Source organism: Somniosus microcephalus, chromosome 2 (assembly GCF_052327205.1).
Source record: "Somniosus microcephalus isolate GS21.2 chromosome 2, FLI_Smic_1.0, whole genome shotgun sequence".
NCBI classification, from domain to species: Eukaryota; Metazoa; Chordata; class Chondrichthyes; order Squaliformes; family Somniosidae; genus Somniosus; species Somniosus microcephalus.
This window is the reverse complement of record NC_140988.1, coordinates 310,280,823-310,300,742: the sequence shown is the minus strand read 5'-3', so window position 1 is coordinate 310,300,742 and position 19,920 is coordinate 310,280,823.

Here is a 19,920-nt window from a genome sequence, read left to right as displayed (position 1 = left end):
CATGGAGCAGGTTTTTCCCCAACGGGGATGCCACGAGGACTGATTAGGCAGTCCGGTCGTTTGCGTCGTGACGTCATCGCGTTTACGTTGTGATGTCATTGCATTTGCCCGTGTTTTCCCGTGCTTGGGTGGTCACGTGATCTGCGACGTGACGTCATCGCGTTTGCCCGCGCTCTTGGGCAGTCACGTGGTTGGCGACGTGACGTCATCGTGTTTACCCGCATTTGGGCAGTCACGTGGTTTGCGACGTGATGTCATCGCGTTTACCTGCGCTCTTGGGCAGTCACGTGGTTGGCGATGTGACGTCATCGCATTTGCCCGCGCTCTTAAAGGGGCAATGCCCCGTACATGCAAATTCTATGTAAACATTGTTAAAGAGAATTATGTACAGTAAGTAAGGGACACTCGGTGGTACCGCTACAACCTCACATTTCTTCAGATTAAATTTCAGCTGGCATCTCCCTGCCCAATCTATTAACCAGTCTACATCCGCCTGAAGTTGTTTACAGTCTTCTTTACAGATAATCACACTTTCTGTTTCTGTGTAGTATTCACATTTGGATAATGTGCCTGAGTCCAGAACATGTATACCAGATATAGATATACAGCAGGGTGTGCTGGCAGCTGCACCCTAACTCCCAATATGCACTCCCATTGTGCCAGGATTTTTAAATCTACCCTCATGCCCCAAAAATTATAGCTAAGCGGAGAAATCTGGAGAATCACCAAGTAAAATTGTATTCTTTATATATGACCCTGCTGTCATTTTGAGATAAGGAGCCACCTGTCTCTGCTGAAGCTGTTGTATTTCAATTGGTTAACTTATGCACGGTCTAAGTATGGACACTTTACAATATTTGATGATATTAAAGCATTGAGATGGACACCTTGTTTTCAACTACTGAACCCTCATGCCAGGGCATCCCTAATTTATTTCCATGGAAAACATGCCAATCAAGAGCGCTGGAATTACAGCATAATGTAGTAAACAGAAATAAAGGATGCCTCATTTGTACAATCTGTTAACACATTTAAAGGGTGATTACATTGAACAGCGAGTTATGTTATCAGTCAGAAATTGCTTGGTATACTACTAGTGCTGTGATCCAAAAATGCATAATACTTCAAAAATATGTTAACTGAAGTGACATCATAAATAAAATTAAATCACAGATGTACATACATAAAAAGTAACAGGAAAGAAGGATGGGAAAAGGGCTACTGCTGATGTTGCTCTTATTTTTGCACTCTACTTGTAAACTGATAGCTAAATCAAGATGCTGCCATCTGAAGTTATAGTTGTGCTGCTAACTGCTCCCAAATCTGTTCAATTGTAATAAAAACAGAAAATGCTAGAAATACTCAGCAGGTCAGGCAGCATCTGTAGAGAGAGAAACAAAGTTATTGGCCCAGAAATTCCAGAACGGGGCTTGCAGCGCGTGCAAGCCCCGTATTTACACTTACCCCGCGCTACTGCCGATCAGCTCCAGGGACGCCTGGAATTGGTGTTTCCAGAAGAAGAATCCCGGGCAGCGTATGACGTCACGCCGCCCAGGAGTGCAGCCAGCGCGAAGCCAGGAGCGTGCAGTGCAAGTGAGACACGCCCCTTGAGGTCTCAGTTTCACTGGACACGCCCCCAATGTTTCTGTCAAGCTGCTAACCATTTTTACATGCAAAGCAGCAGTTTAAATAGGTTTTTGGAAGTTTTTTGAAGATTTTGGTAACTTTTATAAACTTTTTAAAATGTTTCCATTATTTTGAGTAATCTGAAGTAGTTTTAAACAGAATTAAAGCAATTTAAAGACTTTTAAAAGCCCTAAAAGAATTGTTTTAATTCCATTTATTTATTTAGCAATGTCGTCGTCATACGTGTCTTCACACTGTTCCCTTTGGGGAGCTGTATGAAGTGGTGGAAGGATTTATGGCCATGATTAACGCTCATTCCGTGACCGTAACCATCTTTGAACCAGGCATTAGGGCGGTTAGTCCTATGGCGGGAGGGTTTTACGGGCTCCCACAAGCTATACAAGGAGGGGGGGCCACCCACACCCACGGACGCAAATATCCCACTGGATGTCAACCCAGAATTTAGAGCCGGAGCTCCGACTCCACTTGCCGGGACTGTCTGGAGCGGGGTTCGAAACCCTACCCTGATCTGGCCCAGCGGCGGGGATCCTACCGCTATGACAAAGGCCCAATCCGATTAGCAACGTGAAATGGCAGCATAGGGCTCCAGTCACGGGGAGGGAAAAGGTGCAGGAAACGTATGGGTGTCACCTTTTGTGCGGAGTGGGCCTTTTGCGTAGCAGTAAGCATCCCCGCCGCTGGGCCAGAAGGAGTAGGGTTTTGAACCCCACTCCAGACAGTCCCGGCAAGTGGAGTCGGAGTTCCAGCTTTAAATTCTGGGTGGACATCCAGCGGGATACTTGCGTCCGTGGGTGTTGGTGGCCCCCCCCCCCTCAGATGGGTTGTGGGAGCCCGTAAAACCCTCCCGCCATAGGACTAACCACCCTAATGGCTGGTTCAAAGATGGTTACGGCCACGGAATGAGCGTTAATCACGGCCATAAATCCTTCCACCACTTCATACAGTTCCCCAAAGGGAACAGTGTGAGGATACGTACGATGATGACCTCTTGCGCAATGCACCTCCTTGGACCCTCAGTCGCAGATGCGAGGGGGCAAGTCGTGCAATTGTTAAATTTTTCATTTTATTGACATGTAAAATGTTGGCCCAGTAATTCCCTTCCAAATGCGCGAGTACGGTCGGGGTACTTACGCATCTGGCTGGATGAAATGCCGGTTTCCAGCATGCACGGTGCATGTGGGGAAAACCGGCATTTCCTGTCCTCTGAACGAAGGGGTTCAGAGGCAGAACGCGTGCGACTGCACAGGCAGCGCGTGCGCAGTATAATTCGCCGCTTTCATTAATGCTTTCAGTGAGGTCAAGTCATTACAACTTACACATGAAAAAAGCATGGGTACAGTTGCTCCAGAGGCTGCGGAGGAAGATATTTATTATCGTGGAGCTTCTGAAAGTATGTATGTCTGTATATATTCCTTTGCGTGTTATGTATATATTCCTTTACTTATGTGTATGAATGTATTATTTAATTATGACTTTCAGAGAAAGTAACTTATTGGACATAATTAAAAACATACATTCATACACATTAGTAAAGGAATATAAAACATACACACATATACGTAAAGGAATATATGTGGACATACATACATAACTCATTCTCACATTCCATTCACACAGCCACAATTGCTCCTTCTACCTACCGTTCTGAAAACCCTTTTAAAAAAAAAAAAATTTTTAACTTTAAAACCTACTTAAAATTTCTTAAAATAACTTCCCTCCCTTTCCCAAACAAAAATATTGCATTTCAGAAGCTCCACGATAAAATGTTTCTTCCTCCGCAGCCAATGAACCACTTTACACTTGCTTTTTTCAAGTGTAAATTCTGAGGACTTACCCTCACGGATTTCATGAATGAAATCTACGAAGTTCACTGCACAAGCGCTGCCTGTGCAGTCGCACGCGCTCGAGGTCTGGAAATGCCGGCGTTCCCCGCATGCGCTGTTCATGCTGAACGCCGGCATTTCCAACGGCCAGATGCGTGAGTACCCCGAGCGCACTCACGCCTTTGGCCGCGAATTTCTGGCCCAATGTTTCAGGTCGATGACACTTCGTCAGAACCTTCTGTTCGATTGTATTTGTTCCTTCCTATCTGTTATACAGCCCCGACCGCTACTATTGCTTCTTTTGTGTACAATTGTCAAAGGCTGATTGTCCCTGAAATGAACATGGAAGTACTGATTGATTGGATCACATAAGCAATTGATAAGTGTAATGGGGATCAATTTTCTCATTGTTTTCAGTGCATTAATTAATAACTATAAATGGCATGAGAATTGTTTTTAGTGAGGAAATTCGGGTGGAAGACATTTAGGCTATTGTGTGCCTTTAAAATGTTCAGAGGAAGACAGGGCAGGCTGCAATGGGTGGGTGGGCTGTTCCTCATCCACCTCTTCCTCATCACCATCGCCATATGCAATGAGGGAGAAAAAACTCCCAAGCTCCTCCTCCTTCTCTTCCTCTTCTTCATCATTATTTCTAACATTAGTTTTCTCTTCCCATGCCCCCTGTTGCAGTGCTGGATCTGCAGGATAGGGGAGTAGAAGGTGAGCATTACCTCCTTAGGATTAAGGATCACAAAGTTGGAGGAGACAGGTTCTATCTGTGTGGTGCTTCAGAGGAATGCCAGGCTGACAATTTAGGGGCTCAGTTACTAACCTAGTTCTGGCCAGTGCCACCAACCTTGCTATCTCCCAGAGCAAGAGCCAAATTAGTGTCCACAAGCTGCATGCATTGTCCTCAAAAGGGGTGAAGGTTTAAAGGGGGACATGCCCCCTCTGCCAGCCTGCTTTGGCAGCCATTGTTTGCCAATTTGTCCTGCAAGAATATTCTTTCTTCTTCTTAGGCAGTCCCTCGGAACCAAGGATGACTTGCTTCCACATTAAAAATGAGTTCTCAGGTGACTGCTGAGTCCAATGCAGGACCTACAGTCTCTGTCACAGGTGGGGCAGACAGTGGTTGAAGGGGCGGGTGGGTGGGGTGCTTGGGTTGACGTGCCCTGCTTGTGCTGCTTCCGCTTGCTCCCGGCGAAGAGACTCGAGGTGTATGGCGCCTTCTTGGATGTTTCTCCTCCACGTTGTGCGGTCTTGGGCCAGGGATTCCCAGGTGTCGGTGGGGATGTTGCACTTTTTCAAGGAAGCCTTGAGGGTGTCCTTGAAGCATTTCCTCTGCCCACCTGGGGCTCTCTTGCCGTGCCGGAGCTCCGAGTAGAGTGCTTGTTTTGGGAGTCTCGTATCGGGCATGCGGATGATGTGACCCGTCCATCGGAGCTGATCGAGTGTGGTCAAAGCTTCGATCATGCAAGAATATAGAGTGAATGAGGCTAGCAGTTGAGGAGCATGTTCCAAGTGGCATGGGAAAGGTGAAGTAAGAGGAACATACGAACAGGAGAAGGCTATTCAGCCCCTTGAGTCTGTTCTGCTTTTCTATTGAAAAAAAAAATTGTTATTCGTTCATGGGATGTGGGCGTCGCTGGCAAGGTGAGGGAGCTACATAGAAACATAGAAGATAGGAGCAGGAGTAGGCCATTCGGCCCCTCGAGCCTGCTCCACCATTCAATGCAATCATGGCTGATCATCCAAATTCAGTACTCTGTCCCTGCTTTCTCCCCATATCCCTTGATCCCTTTAGCCTTAAGAAATATATCCAACTCCTTCTTGAATATATTTAATGAATTGGCCTCTACTGCCTTCTGTGGTAGAGAATTCCACAGGTTAACCACTCTCTGGGTGAAGAAATTCCTCACCATCTCTGTCCTAAATGGCTTACCCCTTATCCTTAGACTGTGACCCCTGGTTCTGGACTCCCCAACCAACGGGAACAACCTTCCTGCATCTAGTCTGTCTAGTCCTGTTCGAATTTTATAAGTTTCAATGAGATCCCCTCTCATTCTTCTAAACTCCAGCGAGTACAAGCCCAATCGACCCAATCTCTCCCCATACATCATTCCTGCCATCCCAGGTATCAGCCTAGTGAATCTTTGCTGCATTCCTTCCATGGCAAGAACATCCTTCCTCAGATAAGGCAACCAAAACTGCACACAATACTCAAGATGTGATCGCACCAAGTCCCTGTACAACTGCAGCAAGACATCCTTGTTCCTGTACTCAAACCCTCTCGCTACAAAGGCCAACATACCATTTGCCTTCTTAACCGCCTGCTGCACCTGCATGCTTACCTTCAGCGACTGGTGCACAAGGACGCCCAGCTCTTGTTGCACTTCCCCTTCTCCCAATCTATTGCCATTCAGATAATAATCTGCCTTCTTGTTTTTGACACCAAAGTGGATAACCTCACATTTATATTGCATCTGCCATGCATCTGCCCAATCATCCAACCTGTCCAAATCATACTGGAGTTTCTCGGCATCCTCCTCACAGCACACACGCCCACCCAGCTTTGTGTCATCTGCAAACTTGGAGATATTACATCTAGTTCCCTTGTCCAGATCATTAATATATATTGTGAATAGCTGGGGTCCAAGGGCCGATCCCTGCGTTACCCCACTAGTCACTGCCTGCCACTCAGAAAAAGAGCCGTTTATTCCAACTCTTTGCTTTCTGTCTGCCAACCAGTTCTCTATCCAAGTCAATACCTTGCCCCCAATCCCATGTGCCTTAACTTTACACGCTAATCTCCAGGGTTTTGACCCAGCAATGATGAAGGAACAGCAATATACTTCCAAGTCAGGATGGTGTGTAACTTGGAGGGGAGCTTGGAGGTGGTGGTGTTCCCATGTGCCTGATGCCCGTGTCCTTCTAGGTGGAAGAGGTCGCGGGTTTGTGAAGTGCTGCTGAAGAAGCCTTGACGAGTTGCTGCCGTGCATCTTGTAGATGGTGCACACTGCAACTATGGTGCGCCGCTGGTGGATGGGGTGCCAATCAAGCGGGCTGTTTTGTCTTGGATTGTGTTGAGCTCCTTGAGTGTTTTTGGAGCTGCAATCATCCAGGCAAGTGGAGAGAATTCCATCACACTCCTGACATGTAGATGGTGGAAAGGCTTTGGGGACTCAGGAGGTGAGACACTCGCTGCAGAATACCCAGTCTCTGACCTGCTCTTGTTGCTACAGTACTTATGTGGCTGGTCCAGTTAGGTTTCTGGTCAATGGTGACCCCCAGCATATTGATGGTGGGGGATTCAGTGATGGTAATGCCATTGAATGTCAAGGGGCGGTGGTTAGACTCTCGCTTGTTGGAGATAATCATTGACTGGCACTTATGTCGGATGAATATTACCTACCACTTATCAGCCCAAGCCTGAATGTCAACCAGGTCTAGCTGCATGCGGGCATGGACTGCTTTATTATCTGAGGAGTTGCGAATGGCACTAAACACTGTGCAGTCTTCAGCAAACATCCCCACTTCTGACCTTATGATGGAGGGAAGATCATTGATGAAGCAGCTGAAGATGGTTGGGCCTAGGACACTACCCTGAGGAACTCCTTCAGCGATGTCCTGGGGCTGTGATGATTGACCTCCAACCACCACAGCCATCTTCCTTTGTGCTAGATATGATCCCAGCCAGTGGAGAGTTTTCCCCTGATTCCCATTGACTTCAGTTTTACTGGGGCTCCTAGATGCCTCACTTGGACAAATGCTGCCTTGATTTTAAGGGCAGTCACTCTCACCTCACCTCTGGAACTCAGCTCTTTTGTCCATGTTTGGACCAAGGCTGTAGCGAGGTCTGGAGCCGAGTGGACCTGGTGGAACCCAAACTGGACATCATTGAGCAGGTTATTGGTGAGTAAGTGCCTCTTGATAGCACTGTCGATGACACCTTCCATCACTTTGCTGATAATTGAGAGTAGACTGATGGGGCGGTAATTGGCCAGATTGGATTTGTCCTGCTTTTTGTGGACAGGACATACCTGGGCAGTATTCCACATTGTCGGATAGATGCCAGTGTTATAGCTGTACTGGAACAGTTTGGCTAGAGGTGCAGCTAGTTCTGGAGCACAAGTCTTCAGCACGACAGCCGGTATGTTGTTGGGGCCCATAGCCTTTGCTGTATCCAGTGCGCTCAGCCATTTCTTGATTGCACGTGGAGTGAATCGAATTCACTGAAGACTGGCTTCTGTGATGGTGGGAACCTCAGGAGGAGTCTGATATGGATCATCCACTCAGCACTTCTGGCTGAAGATGGTTGCAAATGCTTCAGCCTTGTCTTTTGCACTCACGTGCTAAGCTCCGCCATCATTGAGGATGGGGATATTCATGGAGCCTCCTCCTCCCATTAGTTGTTTAATGGTCCACCACCATTCACGACTGGATGTGGCAGGACTGCGGAGCTTTGATCTGACCCGTTGATTGTGGGATCACTTATCTCTGTCTATAGCATGTTGCTTCCGCTTTTTAGCATGCATGTAGTCCTGTATTGCAGCTTCCCCAGGTTGGCACCGCATTTTTAGGTACGCCCGGTGCTGCTTATGGCATGCTCTTTTACACTCCTTATTGAACCAGCGTTGGACTCCTGGCTTGATGGTAATGGTAGAGTGAGGGATATGCCAGGCCATGAGGTTACAAATTGTGGTGAAATACAATTCTGCTGTTGCTGATGGACCACAGCGCCTCATGGATGCCCAGTTTTGAGCTGCTAGATCTGTTCTGAATCTATTAGATCATGGTTGATCTGCACCCCAACTCCATTTACCTGCGTTTGATCCATATCCCTTAACATCCTTACCGAATAAAAATCTGTCTTGAAAATGTCAATTAATGCAGTGTCCGCAGCCTCATGGGGGAGAGAGTTCCAAACTTATACCACCCTTTGTGTGAAAAAGTGCTTACTGATTTCACAACTGTAAGGCCTAACTCTACTTTTAACATGATGCTCCCTTGTTCTGGATTCCCCCACCAGAGGAAATAGCTTCTCTGTATCAACCTTATCAAATCCCTTTCTTATTTCAAGCACATCGATTAGATCACCCATCATCCTTCTAAACTTAAGGGAGTACAACCAAGTTTCTGCAACCTGCCCTCATAATTTAATCCTTTAAGCTCTGGTATCATTCTGCTGAATCTGTGCTGTACCCCCTCCAAAAACAATATATCCTTCCTGAGTTGTCATGCCAAAAACTGAATGCAGTGCAAGAGATGTGTAGGTATGTGGCTGTTAAAGTGGAGGAAAGGATTTCTGGGTTGTGCATGTTAAATCATTGCTGTGAGGGGAGCTGGGTAGGCATAGTGCAGATGTCGAGTTGGAGCATTCCCCTGAACCAGAGAGCGCTGTGACGGGTTAGTTAATCAAATGTTGCTTTTAGAGGGTGAAGAGTCTGCAGGTGCCCAGGGTGGGCAAGGAAATAAAGGGCGAGGTGTGCATTGTGTGGCTTGCCTGCCCACTTGAGGATATGGAACTTTTTGCAACATTGTTCTGCAATCCTGGGGGTGAGGGAGTTTTAAAGTCAGTGCCAATGCCACCTTCCTTTGGGTGGCATGAGTGAAAATTCTGGATGACTTGGTGGCACCCACACCCAGGAGTCTGTTTGTCTTGCTTTCAATGACTACCAGGTGGGGTTGGAGGTCTGACTGAGTGAAGTTTTACATACTTTTTCTCTGACTTAATAGCAAACACTGCTGCCTTTGGGCAAAGATGATACTTGAAATTTAATAATTATGTACAAGTATAATAAAAATACTGCTAAGACATACAGTGAAGTTATTCGCAAGTGAAGCCAAAGAGCCAAGCACCGTTACTTACTTTCCTGTTTGTCTCCCAGTCTGCTGCTGAAGGGTGCAGGCTGAATTGTCTTTTAAAAAACCGAACAGAAGTTTCCTGGTAGTTCATCTTCTTACACCTGATATATACTTCTCACTAGAGGCCATTGGAAGATGCAACACATTTTAAGGTGCAGCAATGGTATAGTCATTACAAAGTTTGACTTATTTTTTGAGGATGTAACTAGCAGGTAGAAAAAGGGGAACCAGTGGATGCAGTATATTTGGATTTCCAAAAGGTATTCGATAAGGTGCCACATAAAAGGTTGTTCTGCAAGATAAGTGCTCACGGGGTTGGGAGTAACTACGACTCTCTTACGGTCTTGAGTTGGGGACTCTCTCAAGGTTCTACCAAGCAAAGGACTCCCTCAATGTTCTATTGAGGCGAGAGCCCGTTTGCGGTTCTATTAAGTTCAGGACTCTCTTAAGTTCTTTTGCGTTGAGTCTAGAGTTACAACGTAGCTGTGACAATCTTTGGAGTTCTTTATCACAGTGAGTCGTACCTCCACACGGTCCTGCGGGGCAGCACTTTGGTGCTGGTGAAACGACTGGCTGAGTAACTCCACAAATAGGCAGAGTAAGCAAACCTCCTCACCTCTTAAGAGTTACCGCAGGGCTTTCGAGATGCCTCAAGCCTGTAAGTTTTCCATCTTAATGCTGAGGAGCCGGTGTTACAATGTAGCTGTGGCTTCTTTTGAGTACTGAGCCACAGTGAGTCACACCATTGTGTCGTCCTGCCGGTGACACTTCGGTGTCGCCAAACTGACTTCTGAGTAACTCAAATATGATCGGCAGCGATCATTTCTTCCCGTAGGAGGGGACCAAACCCAAGAAAATTATGCTTTTGATACGTTGCAGGGTTCAAACTGAGACAAGGCCTCAGAGTAAAGCCTTTTGTCAGTCTCGCTCCTACAGGGCTAACCGAACAAGACTCTGCCAATCAAGACCACGACTAGGCGAGAGCATTGACGATTTGAACGCTACCAACTGAGGTTTGTCAACTTGGGTTACCTGGATTGGAAGCCGCCGCCATTCCAAGGACCAGGGCCCTAGAGAAGATTCTCCAAAGTTGACGATGCCCACAAGGACACAGGAGAAGCAACTCTTGTAACAGTCAAAGAGACTGCACTATCCAATGACTGTCCGAGATGTAACCACCAGAGCCCCAAATTGTGGGTATGGAACCAGGCCGGATTCCACACTGGGGTGTGTATGTAAATTGTTGTTATTGTCGTCACTGGTTATTTTGTCTGTTATTCATTGATGTATTTTATTGTTTGTTACAATTACGCGTGTCTATTATAATATAGCTCGCCCGCATCAAATGATGAGGATGATTAACTGTGAAACTCACGGCATAGACTCAGTTTCACTACTAATTTTTATGGTGGATGTGGTGTATTTGGACTTTCAGAAGGCTTTCGATAAGGTACCGCATAAGAGATTGGTGTGCAAAGTTAAAGCACATGGGATTGGGGGTAAGCTACTGACTTGGATAGAGAACTGGTTGGCAGACAGGAAGCAAAGAGTTGGAATAAACGGGTCTTTTTCTGAGTGGCAGGCAGTGACTAGTGGGGTACGGCAGGGATCAGTGCTAGGACCCCAGCTATTCACAATATATATTAATGATCTAGCCGAGGGAACCAGATACATAGATACATAGAAGATAGGAGCAGGAGTAGGCCATTCGGCCCTTCGAGCCTGCTCCGCCATTCAATGAGATCATGGCTGATCATCCAAATTCAGTACCCGGTCCCTGCCTTCTCCCCATATCCCTTGATCCCTTTAGCCTTAAGAAATATATCCAACTCTTTCTTGAATATACTTAATGAACTGGCCTCCACCGCCCTCTGTGTCAGAGAATTCCACAGGTTCACCACTCTCTGGGTGAAGAAATTCTTCCTCATTTCAGTCCTAAATGGCTTACCCCTTATCCTTAGACTATGACCCCTGGTTCTGGACTCCCCGGCCATCAGAAACATCCTTCCTGCATCTAGTCTGTCCAGGCCTGACAGGATTTTATAGGTTTTGATGAGATCCCCTCTCAATCTTCTAAACTCCAGTGAGTATAAGCCCAATCGACCCAATCTCTCCTCATACGTCATTTCTGCCATCCCAGGTATCAGCCTGGTGAACCTTCGCTGCACTCCTTCCATGGCAAGAACGTCCTTCCTCAGGTAAGGCGGCCAAAACTGCACACAATACTCAAGGTGTGGTCTCACCAAGGCCCTGTACAACTGCAGCAAAACATCCTTGTTCTTGTACTCGAACCCTCTTGCTACGAAGGCCAACATACCATTTGTCTTCTTAACCGCCTGCTGCACCTGCATGCTTACCTTCAACGACTGGTGTACAAGAACACCCAGGTCTCTTTGCACTTCCCCTTCTCCCAAACTATTACCATTCAAATAATAATCTGCCTTCCTGTTTTTGCCACCAAAGTGGATAATCTCACATTTATCCACATTATAGTGCATTTGCCATGTTTCTGCCCAATCACCCAACCTGTCCAAATCGTGCTGGAGTTTCACGACATCCTCCTCACAGCATACCCTCCCCACCAGCTTTGTGTCGTCTGCAAATTTGGAGATATTACATCCAATTCCCTCGTTCAGATCATTAATATATATTGTGAACAGCTGGGGTCCTAGGACCGATCTTTGCGGTACCCCACTAGTCACTGCCTGCCACTCGGAAAACGACCCGTTTATTCCAACTCTTTGCTTTCTGTCCGCCAACCAGTTCTCTATCCAAGTCAATACCTTGCCCCCAATCCCATGTGCCTTAATTTTGCACGCTAATCTCTTATGCGGGACCTTATCGAAAGCCTTCTGAAAGTCCAAATACACCACATCCACTGGGTCTCCCTTATCTATTTTACCAGTTACATCCTCAAAAAATTCCAGTAGATTAGTCAAGCATGATTTACCTTTTGTAAATCCATGCTGACTTTGTCCGATCCAGTCACTGCTTTCCAAGTGCTCTGCTATTACATCTTTTATAATGGATTCTAGCATTTTCCCCACTACCGATGTCAAGCTTACCGGTCTATAATTCCCCACCTTTTCTCTACCACCTTTTTTGAATAGTGGGGTAACATTAGCTACCCGCCAATCCATGGGTACCGTTCCAGAGTCTATCGAGTTCTGGAAGATGACCAGCAATGCATCTACTATTTCTAGGGCCACTTCCTTAAGTACCCTGGGATGTAGATTATCAGGCCCTGGGGATTTATCGGCCTTCAGTCCCATCGATTTTCCTAACACCATTTCCCTACAAGTTTGCAGATGACACAAAGCTGGGTGGGCGTGTGTGCTGTGAGGAGGATGCCGAGAAACTCCAGTATGATTTGGACAGGTTGGGTGATTGGGCAGATGCATGGCAGATGCAGTATAATGTGGATAAATGCGAGGTTATCCACTTTGGTGGCAAAAACAGGAAGACAGATTATTATCTGAATGGCAATAGATTGGGAAAAGGGGAAGTGCAACGAGACCTGGGTGTGCTTGTGCACCAGTCGCTGAAGATAAGCATACAGGTGCAGCAGGCGGTTAAGAAGACAAATGGTATGTTGGCCTTCATAGCGAGAAGATTCGAGTACAGGAGCAAAGATGTCTTACTGCAGCTGTACAGGGCCTTGGTGAGACCACATCTTGAGTATTGTGTGCAGTTTTGGTCTCCTTATCTGAGAAAGGATGTTCTTGCCATGGAGGGAGTGCAGTGAGGATTCACTAGGCTGATGCCTGGGATGGCAGGAATGATGTATGAGGAGAGATTGGGTTGATTGGGATTGTACTCGCTGGAGTTTAGAAGAATGAGAGGGGATCTCATTGAAACTTATAAAATTCTAACAGGACTAGACAGACTAGATGCAGGGAGGACGTACCCGATGGCAGGGGAGTCCAGAACCAGGGGTCACAGTCTAAGGATAAGGGGTAAGCCTTTTAGGACTGAGATGAGGAGGAATTTCTTCACCCAGAGAGTGGTGAGCCTGTGGAATTCTCTACCACACAAGGCAGTTGAGGCCAACTCATTAAATATATTCAAGAAGGGGTTAGATATATTTCTTAAGGCTATAGGTATCAAGGGATATGGGGAGAAAGCAGGGACAGGGTACTGGATTTGGATGATCAGCCATGATCTCATTGAATGGTGGAGCAGGCTCGAGGGGCCGAATGGCCTACTCCTGCTCCTATCTTCTATGTTTCTATGTGACTTCCATGCTTGGCAGACCTGTACTTGGCCGCCCATATTTGCAAAATCTACCCGGTCTGCCTTACCACCCAGAATCCGCCACCCTCCTTGGCCTGTGATGATTCGCTTTGGCTTGCCCCGTGGACAAGCCACGTAAAGAACTCGAAATAGGTACTCTTTTAATGGGACCCATCCCACGAGTGTATCCAAATAGCCAAATGCCTCGTCATCTAATTAGTGATGCGCATGAATGGATGAACGAGATTCCCACTGTCCCTACCTACTATCTAGCGAAACCACAGCCAAAGGAATGGGCTTGGCAGAATCAGCGGGGAAAGAAGACCCTGTTGAGATTGACTGTCGTCTGGTACTGTGAAGAGACATGAGAGCTGTAGAATAAGTGGGAGGCCTCAGCCACCGGTGAAATACCACTTCTCTTATTGTTTTGTCACTTACCCGGTGAGGCATGGAGGCGAGCCCCGAGGGGCTATCGCTTCTGGTCGGAAGCGCCCGGGCAGCCGGGCACGACCCGCTCCGTGGACAGTGGCAGGTGGGGAGTTTGACTGGGGCGGTACACCTGTCACACTGTAATGCATGGATAGAGGATTGGCTAAGGAACAGAGGGTAGGGATAAAATGGGTCATTTTCAGGTTGGGAGGCTATAACTGTTGGGGTGCCACAACGATCAGTGCTTGGGCCTCAGCTATTTACAATCTATATTAATGACTTAGATGAAGGGACCCAGTGTAATGTATCCAAGTTTGCTGACGATACAAATCTACATGGGAAAATAAGCTGTGAAGAGGACACAAAAAGTCTGCAAAGGGATATAGACAGGTTAAGTAAGTGGGCAATAAGGTGGCAGATGACGTATAATGCGGGGAAATGCACTTTGGTAGGAAGAATAGAAAACCAGAATATGTTTTAAATGGTGAGAAACTAATAAATATTGGTGTTCAGAGAAATTTAGGTGTCCTCGTAGAAGAAACACAGAAAGTTAGCATGCAGGTACAGTAAGCAATTAGGAGGACAAATGGCATGTTTGCCTTTATTGCAAGGGGGTTGGAGTACAAGAGTAAGGAAGTCTTACTATAATTGTACAGGACTTTAGTGAGGCCACTCCTGGAGTACAGTGCACAGTTTTGATCTCCTTATCTAACGAAGCCTTAGAAGCGGTACAAGGAAGGTTCACTAGATTGATCCCTGGGATGAGAGGTTGTTCTATGATGAGTGATTAACTAGAATTGGCCTATACTCTCTGGAGTTTAGAAGAATGAGAGGTGATCTCATTGAAACATGTAAGATTCTGAGGGGGCTTAACAGGGAGGTTGTTTCCCCTGGTTGAAGAGTTTAGAACTAGGGGGAATAGACTCAGAATAAGGGGTTGGCCATTTAAGACAAATGTAAGAAGTCACACAACACCAGGTTATAGTCCAACAGCTTTATTTGAAATCACAAGCTTTCGGAGCGCTGCTCCTTCTTCAGGTGAAGTGGAGAAATGCATAAAGACACAGCTTATATAGTCAGAGAATCATGTCAGATGTTTACAGGTAACCTTTCCAACTGCCATTTATCACACCTCGGCAGAGAGATAATCACAGCAGTCAAAGGTGTGAATGGTGTCCAAACAGGTCAGTCAGGGAAACATTACATCAAAGAACAATGAGGTGGGGTCACAAGGGGTCAAATATTGCAGATGCTGGGGTCTGTATGAAAAACAAAAAAACAGACAAAAAACATTTTTTTTGGCTGGAAATCACAGCAGGTCCGGCCGCATCTGTGTAGAGAGAACAAGCCAATGTCGACACGAGTCTGGATGACCCTGCATCAGGTGGGGTTACATGTAGTGTGACATGAACCCAAGATCTCGGTTGAGGCCGTCCTCATGGGTGCGGAACTTGGCTATCAGTTTCTGCTCGACGATTTTGCGTTGTCGTGTGCCTCGAAGGCCAGCCTTCAACATGTCATCGATGACGATGAACACCTCGCTAAGGCCATCCCCACGCCTCCACTACTCGCTTTCAAACAGCCGCCTAACCTCAAACAGACCATCGTTCGCAGCAAATTACCCAGCTTTCAGGAGAACAGCGACCACGACACCACACAACCCTGCCACAGCAACCTCTGCAAGACATGCCAGATCATCAACACAGATACCATCATCACACATGAGGACACCACCCACCAGGTACATGGTACATACTCATGTGACTCGGCCAACGTTGTCTACCTCATACGTTGCAGGAAAGGATGCCCCGGAGCATGGTACATCGGCGAGACCATGCAGACACTGTGACAACGGATGAACGGACACCGCGCAACAATCACCAGGCAGGAGTGTTCCCTCCCAGTCGGGGAACACTTCAGCAGTCAAGGACATTCAGCCTCCGATCTTCGGGTAAGCATTCTCCAAGGTGGCCTTCGAGACACACGACAACGCAAAATCATCGAGCAGAAACTGATAGCCAAGTTCCGCACCCATGAGGACGGCCTCAACCGAGATCTTGGGTTCATGTCACGCTACATGTAACCCCACCTGATGCAGGGTCATCCAGACTCAAGTCGACATTGGCTTGTTCTCTCTACACAGATGCGGCCGGACCTGCTGTGATTTCCAGCCAAAAAAAATGTTTTTTATCTGTTTTTTTGTTTTTCATACAGACCCCAGCATCTGCAATATTTGACCCCTTGTGACCCCACCTCATTGTTCTTTGATGTAATTTTTCCCTGACTGACCTGTTTGGACACCATTCACACCTTTGACTGCTGTGATTATCTCTCTGCCGAGGTGTGATAAATGGCAGTTGGAAAGGTTACCTGTAAGCATCTGACATGATTCTCTGACTATATAAGTTGTGTCTTTATGCATTTCTCCACTTCACCTGAAGAAGGAGCAGCGCTCCGAAAGCTTGTGATTTCAAATAAAGCTGTTGGACTATAACCTGGTGTTGTGTGACTTCTTACATTTGTCCACCCCAGTCCAACTCCGGCATCTCCACACCATTTAAGACAAAGATGAGGAGAAATTTCTTCACTCAGAGGGTTGTGAATATTTGGAATTCTCTACCCCAAAGGGCTGTGGATGCTGAGTCAGTGGGCTGGGTTTTGTCAGTGTGGGCTGGCTGGGGCATGTCAGGTGGAAATCGTGTCAGGACCCCGACTCCTATTTGAAGTGCTGAAAAAGTGGGATTTTCCCCTAATTGGGCAATTGATTTCCAGCGTGTGGGAAACCCTGGCCCAATTAGTCTTTCCATCCAGAAAGCCGCCTCCGATTACGTCATCAGTGCTGCTGCTTTTAAGGCCTGCAAGCAGCCTTGCTTCTTCTGGAGACTGCAATCTTTATGCTGATTGTACTGAGGAATTTATTGTACGAATATGTCCACCAGCAGGCAAAAATGTGCTCCACGATTTTATGAGCCCTCCCTCCAAGCTCTGGTGGAGGGAACAAGAACCAATAAGGAGGTGCTATTCCCTTCCTCAGGGAGTAAAAAGCCACCACAACAAACTAAAGCTGTGTGGCTGCAAGTGGCCAGGGAGGTCAATGCAATCTCTATGTTCCGCAGAACCTGCCCACAGTGCAGGAAGAGGTTTCATGACCTTCTCTGCACAGGAAAAGTGAGTATGACTTTCTCATCACCCTCAATCTCATCACCAGCACTCTGCTTTGCCAACCTCTTCCTCCACATCCCACTTGACACTGACATCCCTGCACCCTTACCCATTCCCTCTCTCTCTATGGTCACATTCACTTAACTATTCGACCATGCAGCCCTCACACTCTCTATCACTGTGATGCAATGACAACAACTTACAACACACAGGGAGGGCCCTTGGTATCCTTCTAAGCATCTATGCTATGGATTCTCTTCACTCACTCCTTCATTCTCACTCAAACTCCACTTCTGTACTTCATTGCAGGAAAAGAGAGCCCACAATAAGAGGGAAAGAGCGAGGACAGGAGGAGGGCCACCCTCAGTAGCCCAGCTCACCACCTCGGAGGAGGCTTCCCTGGAAATCACCGGGATCGAGGAGGATTCCCAAGTGGGGGACGGACAGGCGGGCGCATCACAGCAAGCTGGTGACAGAATATTTTGGCATCTCTCTCATTGACATTGCATGAGTCACTGATAATGATTCTGATGCTCTAACAGATTGACAATTCAATGTGCATGCAACATTTACCTCACATCTCTAACTCTTTCCTTTACTCCCCCACAGAACCATCGAGAGCCCCTGTCCCCACTGTCCAGGAGGAATAGCCTGAGCTTCCAGATGCCTCAGAGGAAGCTGCAAACTCTGAGGGTGCACCATCAGCAGAATTAAGCACACGCTGCACCAGCGCAAACACTCACAGCTCGGTGGGACCTTCGGGACATAGAGTAGAGTTGGTACCTGGTGTATCACACCTCACAAGTGAGCATCAGCAGATGGTGGAGACAGGGACAGCAGTGGAGAGTGCTCGTCACAGTGGAGAGGACTCTCCCAGCTCGGCTCCGCTGCATGTCGACCCTGTGCCTCCGGGTCCATCCAGAAGGAGAACGGTGCTGGAACTCCAGGAACAGGTGCAGGAGTCTCTGGCAGGTTTCGTCTCCATGGTCGCTGCGAGTGTGGAGCGAATGGAGGAGTCCATTGCTAACATGAGCAGAGCCTTTTTGGGGGCGTCGGCGCATGAACGCATCACCATGGAATGGATGGCAACCTCCTTGGAAAGGATGTCTACCTCCATGGTAAGGCTGGCTACCGTAGAGAACAGGGTGGCTACGGTAGAGGAGAGGATGGCTACGTCCATGGAGGAGCTTAGTCGCCAGGGTATGGAAAACATGGTAATTGTTCAGAATAGACTGACATCTCTTGAGGAGCGATGGTCAGCTATTGAGCATAGAAACCAGACCTTCATGCAAGTCCTCTGGAGTAGGACTTCCAGTGCAGAAACGGGTCCTCATGGCCCCCCTGCAGTGCAGCAAGGTGCTCTCCAGCCACTTGCTAACTCTGAAGTGGGGCTGACCCATGAGAGGGATGTTGGTGGCATACAACAAGGAAGTGGGGGCTCCTCTCCAAGCACTCACACGACCATGCCACTGCAGTGCCCTCGGTCAGAGCCCCACCAGAGTCCCCACCCAAATGAGATCGGTGTCTCAACCCCTGCACAGCCGCAGGAGCAGCAGGCTGTTGCCAAGTCCTCACAGGTTTTCATTCCCAGAGGATGCCTACCAAAGGTATCAAGACAGGAGCAGCAAGAAAGTGAGCAAGGGGCCTCCACATCTGCTGAAGCCACAGGGGAAGCACCACGTAGGAGCACCAAGAGGAATATAATGCACAAGTATTCACAAGGGTAGTCACTTGGGTGTCATGTTGTCTTTATTTATGAAATGCCACCAGTTGCTTGTTGTGATAAAAAATTCTGATGGCAAACTGTTGAAGTTGTGGCCTGTGTCATTTCGCAAATGGGACTTCCACATTGAGGGCTTAGAGCGACTTGCAATTGCCAGTATGGTGGTCAGAGTGATAGGAATCCATAGGTTCTTGTCCATTGTTGATACTCTGATAAGAAGGTGTGAGGCAAAACTGTTTGATTGTACAGGCTAAGCAAATGTGACCAACATGAGTGCGTCCCTTGCATCCCGGGCAGCAATATGGTCGCGCTCTGGCGACTTCTGGCCTGTGCATCTTCAGGTGGGTGACAACAGCTTGGCACTCCTGTTGATGCTCCTGCTTTTGGTGCTGCTGTTGCTCATGGATCTGCTGCTGCTGCGGCTGGTTTTCATCCGAATCTGATGTCCAGGAGGAAAGGAATTAAATGGTCGCCATGCTTCTGGTATATGCCTCAGTTGAGATGCGCTTAGTCTAGGTGGAGAGAGGGGTTTCCCAGGAGGTCACCCTGGAGCTGGGTGTCAGGCTCCAAACTTCCACAACACTGAGTATGCCTGCTAAAAGTTCCCCCAGACCTGAAACAACCTGCAAATGATCACTGGTGAAAACACCTTTGTAATGGTAGAGCTGCAGCTGTTCGTAAGCAATCCACTTGTGAGGCCACCAGCATTACCTGGCGTGTTCCAGAGGAGGCGTGAGGGATGGGGGGAATGACTAAAAATTGGAAAGGCCTCTCAAAATGGGAAAATAGAGGCTATTAAGTGGTTGTTAAGGGCCTTAAGGGCCTATCCTGCCTCTTGGAGGCGGGATGGAAAGGGGGTCAGAAAACACTCATTTGGGGAAATTGCTCAGAGGCGGGATCGGGCCCGCCCGCCATTTTTGTCAATTTTAACAACTCACACGCCTTCAATCTCGCCTCCTTGGGCCTGGCAAAATCGAGCCCATTGAGTATATTCAAGGCTGAAATCGATAGATTTTTGGATTCTAGGGGAATCAAGGT